General features: G+C 38.8%; 1 long non-coding RNA gene across 1 annotated transcript; it reads left to right on the top strand.

The window, feature by feature from the left end:
* The first annotated feature begins 6,443 nt into the window (after window positions 1-6,443).
* LOC146678667 (uncharacterized) lies at window positions 6,444-12,480 on the top strand. The gene is made up of 3 exons (XR_014910578.1): window positions 6,444-6,740; window positions 6,819-6,979; window positions 10,209-12,480. It is a non-coding gene; the product is annotated as an uncharacterized LOC146678667 (long non-coding RNA).
* The last annotated feature ends 247 nt before the right edge of the window (window positions 12,481-12,727 follow it).

Raw genomic sequence — 12,727 nt, 5'->3', positions numbered from 1 at the left:
CCAATCTGATATTGTTAGTTATGTGTCTTTTGGGCATAAAGCCAGATTGTGTTTCATCAATAACAGAGTCAAGAACCATCTTAAGTCTGTTAGCTATAATTAGAGCAAATACTTTATAATCATTATTTAGCAAGCTAATTGGTCTCCAATTATCAATCGGTCCGGAATCAGCGTAGTCAAACCTTGATTCATCGTAGTGGGAAGCTGTTGGTTTCCTATGCTTTCTGCAAATACCTCAAGAAGAAAGGGAGACAACTCTTCAGAAAAAGTTTTATATAATTCAGCAGTAAGACCATCCGTACCTGGAGATTTATTATTTTTCAATAGCCCAACTGCATCTTTGACTTCTTCTAATGAGATGGGTTGATCACATAATATAGAATCTTCTTGGCTTATAGATTTAACATTCAGCGATTCTAAGAGATGATTTGCAGCTTCCTGAGAAAATGTAGAGCTATAAAGTTCCTTATAGAAATGACTACAATATTTAGAGATTAATCTGTAATCCTCTGTTATAACCCCATTTATCATTAATTTGCTAATATTATTTATGCTTGAGTGTTTCTTTTATAAACTGAAGAAATAATGGGAATTACGCTCACCTTCTTCAAGCCATTTAGATCTTGATCTGATAAAAGCTCCTTTTGCTTTGTCTGTGTATAAACGATCTAATTTATCTTGTAATTTAGCAAGGTTCAATTTATCCTCTTCAGTTAAAGTGTCAATTTGTTTATTAGATAACTGTGTGATTTGAGAGATTATATTTTCTTCCTCTAATCTTTTGGATTTTGCATTAAGGCTGCCAACCTTCCTTAAATATTTGCCAATTTCAAATTTTAATAATTCCCAATTATTTCCATACTTTAAATCTTCTTGAGCTATAGACCAAAAGTTTGAGATCAGTTCTTTAAGCTCCTTTTTCACATCGTCTTTTTGTAATAATGAGCTGTTGAGTTTCCAGTATGTAAATTTAACAAAAGAAGAATTAGATAGAGAAGTTAGATTTATTTTAATATATATGGCTTTATGATCTGTTGCTGGAGAAGGCCAAGCACCTACATCTATGCTATTGCTGTCAAAGCTCTCTGAAACTAACCAAAAGTCTATCCTTGAATGTCTCAAGTTAGAATTGTTGCACCAAGTAAACATTTTGGACTGAGGATATTTGAATCTCCAAATGTCTGTAAGTTTCAGGCGTACCATAACAGCCTTCAATGTGGTATTAATTCTGTTCGAATGTCCTGGAGGAAATTTATCTAATTCAGCATCCATAATACAGTTAAAGTCTCCACCTAGTAATAATTTTGCATTTGGAAATTTATTTAACCAGCTAGATTTTTTTTTTCAATCGCCAAAAATAAATGATCATTTTCTAGCTTCGTGTTAAACCCGTATATGTTAGTTACAATTAAGACTAAATCATTATATTTTATGACTTGACATATGTAATGACCTGCAGAATCACATTCTGTATGTAAAACATCCCCATTATATCTGTTTTTTAGGATTGATACCCCAGCTGGTCGCTCAGTTCCATGAGATAACCATATAGAATTTCCCCATTGAGATCGCCAAAAACTAACATCATTGATAGTAGAGTGAGATTCTTATAGAAATACAAAGTCAGATTTAAGTTGCTTTGCATAAAGAAAAGTGGCTTTACATTTTAAGTTGTTACGAAGACCCCTAGCATTAATAGAAACAAAAAACAAAGAACACAAATTGACAAAGAAAAGATATGTATTAAAATGTAAATCGAAGTTAAACTTTTTAACCTAACACTGAGATCAGCACTAGAATATGAAAATGTTCACAGTATAGAGTATACGTATAAATAAAACTTTAGACGCCTAATAAAAGCGTAACAAAAAAGTTTTACTTATTTAACAGTAAGTTTGCTTTTTGCTAACATCAAAGAGCAATTTAGACAGCCAAACATTAATATCTATAAATATCAGGCACATCAACACCTTGTAAACAAACCCGAGAAGAACTAAGGGTCAGGGAATATTGAAGAGTTTGTGTGAATTTCAGCACCATTTACAAAGCCGCAACCTCCAACAAAGTAAGCAGATTTCCCTTCTTCACGTGCTTTCTTTATAATGGGCCACAGCTTCAGTCTGTTTTCTTTTTCCTCTCTCGTTAGGTCTTCAGTGAACCGCAGATGATTATTTTGAAGGAAAGTATTGTTCTTGGCAGCTTTCCACACCGCATCACGAATTCTCCTTGAGATGAACCGGATGATAATCCCTCTGGGTCTCGGGTCATTTTGTTTTGGTTTCCCCATTCGATGAGCGATGTCTAAGACCTCTGAAAACTTTTCCTTTTCCGCAGGCAGAACCGTTTGGCATATCCCAATCGCCTTTGCACGCACATCTTCTTTCTCCAACTCCGGTACCCCATACAGTCTCAGATTCCAACGGCGGTTGTAGCGTTCAACTTCAGAGATGCGTTCGTCACATTTCTGTGTAAGCGTTTCATTTTTCTCAACCCTCTTCTCAATGACCATAATCTTATCTCTTATGTCCTTTAAATCTGTACGAACTGTTCCTACCGTTTCTTCAATGGCGTCACTTCTGGTGTTGATCAGATTAATCAAAGTGTTGACCGCATCAGCTTTCAGGGAGTCGCCATCAGAGTGTTGGTTTTTTAGCCACTGGAGGCTTGGAAGGCGTAACTGGTAGAGGTGGAAATTCTTCTTCAACCATCTGCTGACACTCCATTTCTTTCATGTAGCTATGGTCGCTAGCTAGCATGCTAGTTGCATGTGGTTTGTCCGAGTTACTCAGCCTTTTCTGAGCAGATTTCGACATGTTGTTGTTATAGAATTTGGTTTCAGATTTAGCAGGTTTAGTGCGCTGATCTTCAAAAAAGTGTTGAAAGTTAGAAAGACGTCAAATAGGTGTTGTAAAAATGCTTTATATCTTTCTAGTGCTGAGTAGGGCTGGGTATCGTCACTGATTTCTAGAATCGATTCAATTCCGATTCACAAGGTCCCGAATCAATTCGATCCACGATTCGATTTAATTCGATTCGATTTAAATCTGGGAAATTTTGACAGTCAGAAATATTATAATTCAGATCAGTACATTTACATATTTTTGTATCAATAAAAAGGAAGCTGACACACGCAAGACTTTATCACAGGTGTAAGCATCACAGCAGATGCCTTTGTGTCAAAGTAGCTGAAGATAAAACACAGAAAAACATGAAGGTTTTCCTGGCCTGGGATTTATAAAAATATTCTGCAGTACATCAAAAACGAAAGAAAACCATTAATCAACATATGAACATCACCTCTGAAGTTACAGCAGTTTTATTAGAGACACGTTAAACGTTTTGCATTTTGAATAATTTTAAAAAGTTTAAATTTGTTCAGTATTGAACAGCAGAAATGAGGTTTTCTTTTCGGAAGAATGTAAAAGGGAAAAAAACAGCGGCCGACAGTGCTGTAAACAACAGTAGACTTGTGCGTAACAAGCAAGCGAATAATGACGAAAGGGAAACTGTTCTTGAAGTACAGAGAGAGAGAGAGAGGGGGAGAGAGAGAGAGAGAGAGAGCTGTGCATCGCGGTGGAAGCAAAACAGTAAAAGTCAGAGTAAATTCATGACGATTTTATGTGAAGCGTTTGGATCTTCTTTTGCTGCTGGTTTGGTCAATATTGTTTGGAGAGAGATCAAACTAACAGCTTTAGAATCGGCGCATAAAGGGCGTGAACACAAAACGCGGACCCGCCGACAGATCAGAATCAGCGAGCTGTCGGCTTTCAGCCCCGACTGTGAGAAAGGCGACATCTAACTGATTCTGATCCGCGGGTTGCGCTGTGTGTTTAAGTCTATGTGCAGAATCCGTGTTCCTGCTCTCATTTACTGTCTTAACTGTTTGGTGGTTCTTGAAATTTTGTGAGATGTCACCAGAGATTCTGGCATTTTGGACAAAATAAATTTATATTAAAAAATCGATTCAGGATTTTAATGAATCGATTTTACGTTATCCAAGCCAGAATCGATTTTAATCGATGAATCGATTATAAAAACCCGCCCCTAGTGCTGAGAGCTCGAAAAAACACTCCTCTTCACGTCGCCATCTTGCTCGGCCCCCACCAACGGTTGTAATGTTAGATAGCACAACCGGGAAGGGAATAAGCTGGAAAATGGGCTCTCTTTTTATTCGTTCCCCTCCTGGAAGCAACGTGAGCGAGCTCATGTATCGGATGTTACCAAAAGAAGGCGTCTAGATTGGATAGCAGCTGTGAGACGAGCTGATATCCAGTTTTCTACCATCCCCAGATATCTGTTGGTGTGCTCCGTACATTTTCATTCAGGTAAGTTCTAAATAAGTTCATATTACTCTTTATAGCCTATTAGTTTTATTTGCGACGCGCTCTGAGGTCATAGCAAATTAGAACAACAAACGCTCTCATGCCATTGGCAACCAGTAGCCGCATAGACACCAGTAGTTTTCCCTCATTCTCATGTCCTCGTGTGACGGATTGTTTTCATCTTCATGTAAACTAAGTACTGGTTGACTATTTTCATCCTCTCTCTCGGTTTGCTCTGGTTCAAACTGGAAAAGTTGAACAGAAGCCATTTCCAGTGCGCTGCTAACTGTGAACTCCATGCGGCGCAACCGTATGACGTCACTACCCAGAGTGCATTTAAAAGTAAATAACAATGGCGACCTAATGGTAAATCGGTTTTATATAAAATGTGCTTAAAAGGAAAACATTTGGCGTATTTTAATACCACACATATATATTATTGAAAGCACAGTACATATTTTAGCGCAAACATGTCTTAATAGCCGGGGTTCCTTTTAAGACAGACGCATGTCTCCTGATTAGGGCTGCCACAAACGATTATTTTGATAGTCGACTAGTCACCGATTATTTTTGCGATTAGTCGACTAATCAGATCATCATCCATTGGACATACAGCTTATTGCACCAGCAGCATCTGCTCTTATATAACTATCATTAGCTTACAGCTTTAATAAGGTATGTGCTAACTAAAAATAAAGACAAGATGATAGTTTATTAAATTTTAATGAAATCTGCAGATTGTTGTGGTTTAATAAACTCCTTGCTATCTAAAATATAACAGGACACCGGAGTAAATTCTTGAGCATCTCACACTTCTGATAATCAGCTGTCTGCTTGACGTTTATTCAGCTGTGTAAAAACTTTAATCTCAGCCAAACCGATTTACTCAGGAACAAATAAAATACTAAAAAAAGCCAAACAATAACATTTTGAAGTTATCTAAGTGACTTATATATATATTTAACCTGAGTAGCGAAAGACGGCGGTCGGTTTGAAAACGATTTGCCGGGAGTCCGGTGTTCTCACGGCTCTAGTTAGCCTAGCCTAGCCTCCGGCTAGCTATCGAGCTAGTGGGTAACAGACGTCTCTGAAAACGTTGGAGCACTTTTGAAAATATGTGGTGTCTTGATAAACTGAGCAGATATTTGAGGTTTACACAGCTACATTCTCGCCTGAAAATATGTTAAACATTTATTTTGTGACCCAGAAAGAATAATAAGAGTAAAACCAACTAGCTGCCACCATTGTTGGAAACTGAGCTGGGCCGCGCTATGAATTCTGGGACACAGCTTCTTCCTCTTCGGGGTTTAACGGCAGTTGGCATCCTTGTACATGCAGTGCTGCCATCTTCTGTTTCAGTCTGTTATTACACTCTTAAATCCTGCTACTTATTCCTGCGTCTTTCAGGATCTTACAAAGCTTCAAACGACACGTCGACTATTAAATCAGTCGTCGACGATTTTGATAGTCGACGTAATCGTGACTAGTCGACTAATCGTGGCAGCCCTACTCCTGATATTGATGTGATTTGTTGAAATAAAGTCATGAGTAGCAGAAAAGAAAATATCACTTTCAAATGTTGTCAGTGTAGACCAAATTCTTAGATATCAGCTTCAGCAGATGAGCAGCTGTCAAAATCACCTGCTAACAGATGTTGGTTTTCTTCCATCTGATAAAGCCTCAGAGCGTCTCTGAATGATCACGTGGCTCATTAATAGACGCTCTTCTGCAAATCCTACCTAATGAGTGATTATTTGACTATTATTTACTGTTGCTTTCCTGTTAGCTTGAAGCAGGCTGGCCATTCTATGTCTGGTATCAATGACGTTTACCATCAGAGAACTGCTGCTCACTGGATTTTTTTTTTCTCTTTTTTTGGGCAAGTATTTGTAAATCCTAGAAATGGTTGTGTCGGAAAATCCCAGAAGATGAGCCATTTCTGAAGTAGTCACTTAGATAACTCTTATTCTGATGCGGTGACCCTAATAAAGTGGCTCATATGTAGGGATGGGTATCGAAAACCGGTTCTTGTTGAGAACCGGTTCCCACTGTTTCAATTCCTTGGAATTGTTTGCCATTTTTGCAAACGATTCCCTTATCGATTCCAGTCGCCCCGAATGACGTCACCACGTTGCGGAGCGTCATTTACCTGGCAGGAAACACGGCGCGAAAGCGGCTCAAACGCTCAAAAGTTTGGTTATACTTTATGAGAACGGATGACAACAGGGCAACTTGCAGTACTTGCAAAGTAGATACTTCATTTAAGGGAGGAAACACTGCGAATATGCAAAAGCATTTGCTCACAAAACACGCGATGACCTTAAATGAATGTCGTGTTTTTAATTCCGCTCCAGACTCGTGAATCTCAACCCAGCAGCAGCGGTAACGTTTGCACGTCCTCTTCCTTTAATGCGGCAGGTAAATAATCAACTAACAGTGCATATTATGTTAGCGCGATCTGTCTTATTACAAAACCTGCCATTACTGTGCATTTAGGTGACCATGATAAGAGAGACAGAGTCTGTCTGGCTCAGATGCTGGCAGTTCTTGCTGCAGTCTACCGTTAGCGTCTCCTTTCAGGCCGGATAGACGAATGTCACCGAGCAGAGACTAAGTTTGTGGTAAAAGGCTGCCACAGCAGATGCCCCCGATTTTCGGTAAGTGAATGTGTTTAATTGTAGGCAGGGACATTACTGGATATTCTTGTGTAATTGCTACAGAATAATTTATGTTATACTTTGTTATTGCTACAGAAGAATATTTATTTTATTATTTTACATTTACAATTTTTTTTCCTGGGGACCCTGTGACACCCCATTGAAGAGCCGTAGGCTGGATCTCTTAAGATCTCACTGCTGGGTTTGTAAGGCCATGTTACTTGTAAATTTCTATCTTGTTCAAAGAGAAGATATAAAACAAAGTTCTAAGCTAATCGAACTTGGTGTTCTCCTTTTTTAAAAAGAATCGATAAGAGAATCGATAAAGAATCGAATCGAAAATGGAATCGGAATCGTGAAAATCTTATCAATACCCATCCCTACTCATATGTATATAGAAATATATAATAAATAACATAAGTCTTTCTGTGTCTAATAAAATAACGCAGTATAAAGTATAACCACAGGAACTGCAAGCAGAGAGAGAATTTCCTATAACAGCCTGGTAATTATCAGCTGAAAAGAGCCGTTTTTACTCACCTGACTATTGAGAGTAGAGACAATGAAAGATACAATGTTCTCCACCTCTTTGCTCCAGTGATTCATAAAACACAACCAGTAGCTTCTCGGTGTGATGAATGGCCCATGTTTTATTTTTAACTTGTAGCACTTTGTATTGATCTTTTCTTTCATTTGGAGCACTTAGAGCAGAGGGGAACAAGGACAGATAACCAATGAACTATCAGCAATAAAGATGAACTACAGCACCGTTTTCAGCCACTGCTCCATTCTATTTTCAGAAATTCAACAAAGCAGATTTGTCTACAGAATGTATGCACAGGAAGAGCCGATCATGTAGTTGGGGCAGTCTATTATGTTGTAGATATGTGCAATAATAAGGATTTTGGTAAGATGCATACCTTGCCTGTGGCATTCTGTTCATAAAAGAGTTCATAAAATAAACCCCAGCAGTTTTTTAGGAAGATAAGTCAAAACAGAAGGAGGCTAAACAGATAAAAATGATGTATGTATCTACACAAAATTGTTTCTTGTAGGGTTCTGGAGAGTTTTATATGTAGGTGTGAGTTTGTAGTGTGACATTAGAGCTACCAGATATACTCAGTCATCTTTGCTCATTGAAGACAAACTTCCCATCGATAAGATGATGTGAAACAACATCTGTAGGCTTGATCTTGATGGGATTCTGTACTATCTGGGAAACACTGTGTGGATACAACTTGTCAATAGCTATTCTAACTCACAAAACAAAATACAAGGATCCGAATTAGCTAATGTGTATGTTTACTAAAAGACCAGCACGACTGTGCCTCAGTATACAAAGGAAAGTCCATAAAGGCATGGGTGGGTGAGTTTAGTGTGAAAGAAACCGACTGGTCTGTGCAGAGCCCTGACCTCAACCTCATCAAACACCGTTGGGATGAATTGGAGCAGAGATTACAAGGCACCTCAAAATGCTCTCCTGGATGAATAGACAAAATCACAGACACAGACCAAAATCTTGCTGAAAGCTTCCTCAGAAAAGTGGAAGCCGTAAAAGTAGGCCCAGGACCATATTACTACCTATGGATTCAGAGTTGCACTCCTGTAGGTATAAAGTATTAGTGGCCCAGTACTTTTGTCCATTTAGTGTATTTCTTTAGCAGAGAGTCTATCGCCTCTTCTCACCACATGCTGGCAGTAGTGCACAGCAAAAAGATTAAAAAATCTTCACAGTTTAACAAGTGGGGAAACTGATTGACCTGTAATGTTAATTTCCCATACACCATTATAAGTTGTGAGAAATTATTAAGTACTCAAAGTTATTAGCTTCCTGGCTAATCTTTACTGAATAGACTGTTAGATGTTTGATTTGTATTAGGATCCAGAGATACTCATGATTTCAAATGAAATAATATATGGTAAAATGGACTGGTTCTTATACATCACTTTATGTAACATGTCTCATTTACACTTCAGTTAACACATTGGGACCTTGCCCAAAAGACAGACTGGGGCAGGCAGGGATATAACGACCAACCTCCTGAGCTGCAGCCAACTTTCAATAGTTCTATTGATATAAGCGATTTTCTTTTGAATGTTGTACTTGAATTTCACAGATAAACAAGGACAAAGGTTGTTAATCTCTTCCTCACTATCATTTACTTTGTCTGTCGCAAGAACCTGTGGTTTTTGTTCTTTGTGGCCAAGCCAAACTTTATGAATATAACTTTCATCAAAAGCTCAACCCAAGTCTGAAATTAATACCAACAGCATGAGTGTTACAGTAGCTCCTAGATACAAGAATACCTCGCAGTTACTCAATCTAGGAAGGTTTGTGCATTCTCAAAGATGTTAACTAACGTCTTAACAACAATACCAGTGCCATTGTAATAGGATCACATGCTATAAATCCTCAAATGGTTATTGTCTCCAGCAACAGCGTCACTTCAGTCACTGAGTTCACACCCCGTCCCTTTTATTAGTGGCCCTTAGACGCCACCAGATTTGTATGGTCAAATTAAGCAAATGTGATATTCTCGAAGTGTTACATTTCACTAGATTGAATTGATTTGGCAGATGCTCTTGTTTAGCTGGGGGAAAAAGCATTTTGCGTTATGGCAACCACTTCCAGGCAACATTTTAATGTTACTCAGTCTAAAAAAGGCAGCAGATTTTAGACAAGACAACCTGCTTGGATTTTATCAAACAACAAAAACAAGCAGTTATCCTAGGAACGTCTGACAAGATTTTTGAAACAAATTGGAGGTGGTCGTATAGCTCAAGCAGCACAGCTGTACAAAATGAAATGACAACTGCTACTTGAAAAATCTCAAGAAGAGCCAAATCAAAATAACTCTATTTTCAACACAAGCGACAGATTCACAAGTGTATTGCACATGTAACTGGATTATGGGTAGCTCTTATTTTTAACAGCTCGGTGAGGATAAGCTCTGGTGGCTTCTAATTTAATATAATTGAGACAGAGTGATGTGAACATGGAACATTATACTTTATTTAACTCCAACCATCTGCTCTTTTTCAGGGTAGAGTGTCAGGGCACCGTATATGGTGACATATGTGGAATAAAATGAGAAAAGAGCGGCTCATTTTAAAAGCAGCAATCCTAAATCAAATGAAGAGCCGAGTCCCTTAAGAACATTTGCACAGCTGTATTATTATTATTTTTTTTTAATTTATGTTTGACAAGGAGCATCTCATCTTTTTTTAGATTTTCTCACTGAAGAAGAGGAGGAAGAAGAAACAGTGTTGCCCTACAATGTGAAACAAGAGACGAGGCAACAACACAGTGTGTCAAAGTTGGCTGTTGACTGCAACACGGCACAACACCCTTCAAAATAAAGCCTTGTTTCTTTATAGGTTTATAAGTCAGGGTGAAAATCTAATTCAGTGGCTTGAGTTGCATAACATTCAAAACATGCAGAAGCAATAGTGCACATTGTTTCTCTGTAAGTCCTTAAAAAGACTCAACCATGGACCACTTCAGTGTTATTTGGTGGCTGGCATGGGGGTTGCGATGTTTGGATTTCACGGTGAGATTCAGCTCAGAAGGATTAGAGATGACTACACTTTGTTATGGTTAAAATACTTTCAATGTTCAGTAACAGCCAGTGAATCACATAGTTATCTGTTCAAAAACCAGTCAAAACAGTCTCATGACTAAGTGATTTTACCCACATAAGTTCTTTGCAGTATTTCTTTTTACAGTAAACTGCATTTGGATATTTATTATTTCCACAAGCTTTTATCATCTTTACCAGGTAACAGTGTCAGGTGACAGGTATCAGTATCTGTGAGACTATCAGGAAGATAATTTCCAAATGCAAGCTTGCTTGATTAGACAAAGAATTTGCTTTGCTTATTTTGGTATGAAATTGGGTGACTGAGACAAGCCATGGACACCTCATTCATTCTGGCGGGTGTGTGTCCAAAACCTCAGAGCGTCGACTAACATGAAGAAAAAAAAGCTTGGGTTTTGATTTTTCAGTAGTATGGATGGAGCCACAGAATCACTTTGATGACTGCTACTTCTATCTAGTCAATCTTTCTGGATATCGTAACAAAACTAAACACATGAACATATGAAACCTTCCATTTGTACTGGCTTGTTTAATGACAGAGAAGAGTGTAATGGTGTGTTGTCTCCAGATGCACAACATTCTAGTGATAAGAACTTTGAAGATCAATCTTCTAGTAGCTAATTTGTTTCCCTGTTATTCACACACCCAGAGCTGAATAACTTAGTATGAGATTTGTATCTGCCAAGGGAATCAGCTGAGCTACTTGAGTCTAGGCACAGTGAGATTAACCTCCTGGATCCAGGAACCAAATTTCCTTTTTATAAGCATCGTGAGAAGGATCTTATTCCATTCTTTGAAATGGACGATCACTTTATCTGTTGTGTTGATGTTGAAGGTCTTTTGGCTGCAATGGGTTGTAAGTATGATGCAGATAAGTGTAGGCTGTTCATTAACAGCTCAAAAGCCAGGCTAAAATGTGTTCTGCATAATGGCAGTTAACCTCACCCTAACATAAATTACAAAAAAAGGCTATTAAGATTAGGTTTGCAATCGGATCCATTGATCACTATTTGTTGCAGAGGGTCACTGATGCGCTAACGCACAGGGCAGTACATTTCACTGTTAGAGACCCCCAACTGTGTGTCACTCATTGGTATAGAAAGTATCTAACAAAATGTCTGACTGTTGATGTGTTGGAGCAAGCTCAAAAGTACTTTTAGTTGGAGTCCAGCATGCCTATTCGTAACCCTTTAAAAATTCCCTGGTTAGATTTAGGCAATTGTGTGGCTCTCCTGGGAGCCACACAGGTCAGTCCATTGTTTTCAAAAAATATATGGAGTTAGGTAATAGAGAAAAGTGGTTAAGGTTAGAAAAGCTGGCAGGGCTGGGTGTCTGAAAGTCTTTGTTGCCAGGACTGGAAGTGGCTGTTCAGGTCACTTCACCAGATTAGACATACCCCGGCTTTCCCCCCTCCAAACTCCCCAGGGAAAAGAGGAATTCCAGAGGGAGACTGGCAATGCAGCTCCCAGGAGAGCCTCAGTCATCTTCTGTTCCTGTGTTGCCTAAACCTGAAAAGGTCATAAAAGGTTGCAGATGACCACACAGCTCCCAGGGGAAAGGCCCCAGTATGTCTGCCGCAATGGTCACTTCGCTTGCCTCCACAACCTCGCCTTACAGTCGCTTGCATTTATACCCGTTGTTAAGGCACAGGAAGCTACTGTAGTATTCTCCTGAACAACAAGTGTCACCACTTAGAAAATATTGTGACATAAGCTCTTACATAGGAGAATAAAAAGTCAAACCTGGGGGCCAAGACTTTTTTAGTATTCTTCTGCAAAGTTCTTTTGCAGTGTTGTTCTCCTCAAACTTTCAAGTTTTCAAACTGTTCCAACATCTCCCTTTATATGTCTGTATGTCTCTGAGCTTCTGTACTGGAATATAATTAAAATGGCGATAAAAACCGACACTATCATACACTCGTATGTTCAACCGACTTACAGCGTCCACGGTTCAAGGTTACAAAAACGAAGATGTGCATGACCGGCTGAAGTGTACCAAAGACATGCGCAACACATGATGTGACATCAAAATTGCCAAGCGACACCTACAACACAGTGAGCATAATGGCCCATAAGACAACTGCACAAATCGGCACAAGCGCTACATGTTAACTTATACCTAGAAGTGTGGATTTCAGGACACAACAACA

This window comes from Rhamphochromis longiceps, linkage group LG1 (genome assembly GCF_057381845.1).
Source record: "Rhamphochromis longiceps isolate RC_006_pf linkage group LG1, R_longiceps_female_GT1.1, whole genome shotgun sequence".
In the NCBI taxonomy this organism is placed as follows: domain Eukaryota; kingdom Metazoa; phylum Chordata; class Actinopteri; order Cichliformes; family Cichlidae; genus Rhamphochromis; species Rhamphochromis longiceps.
This window is presented reverse-complemented; position numbering and strand designations above follow the sequence as displayed.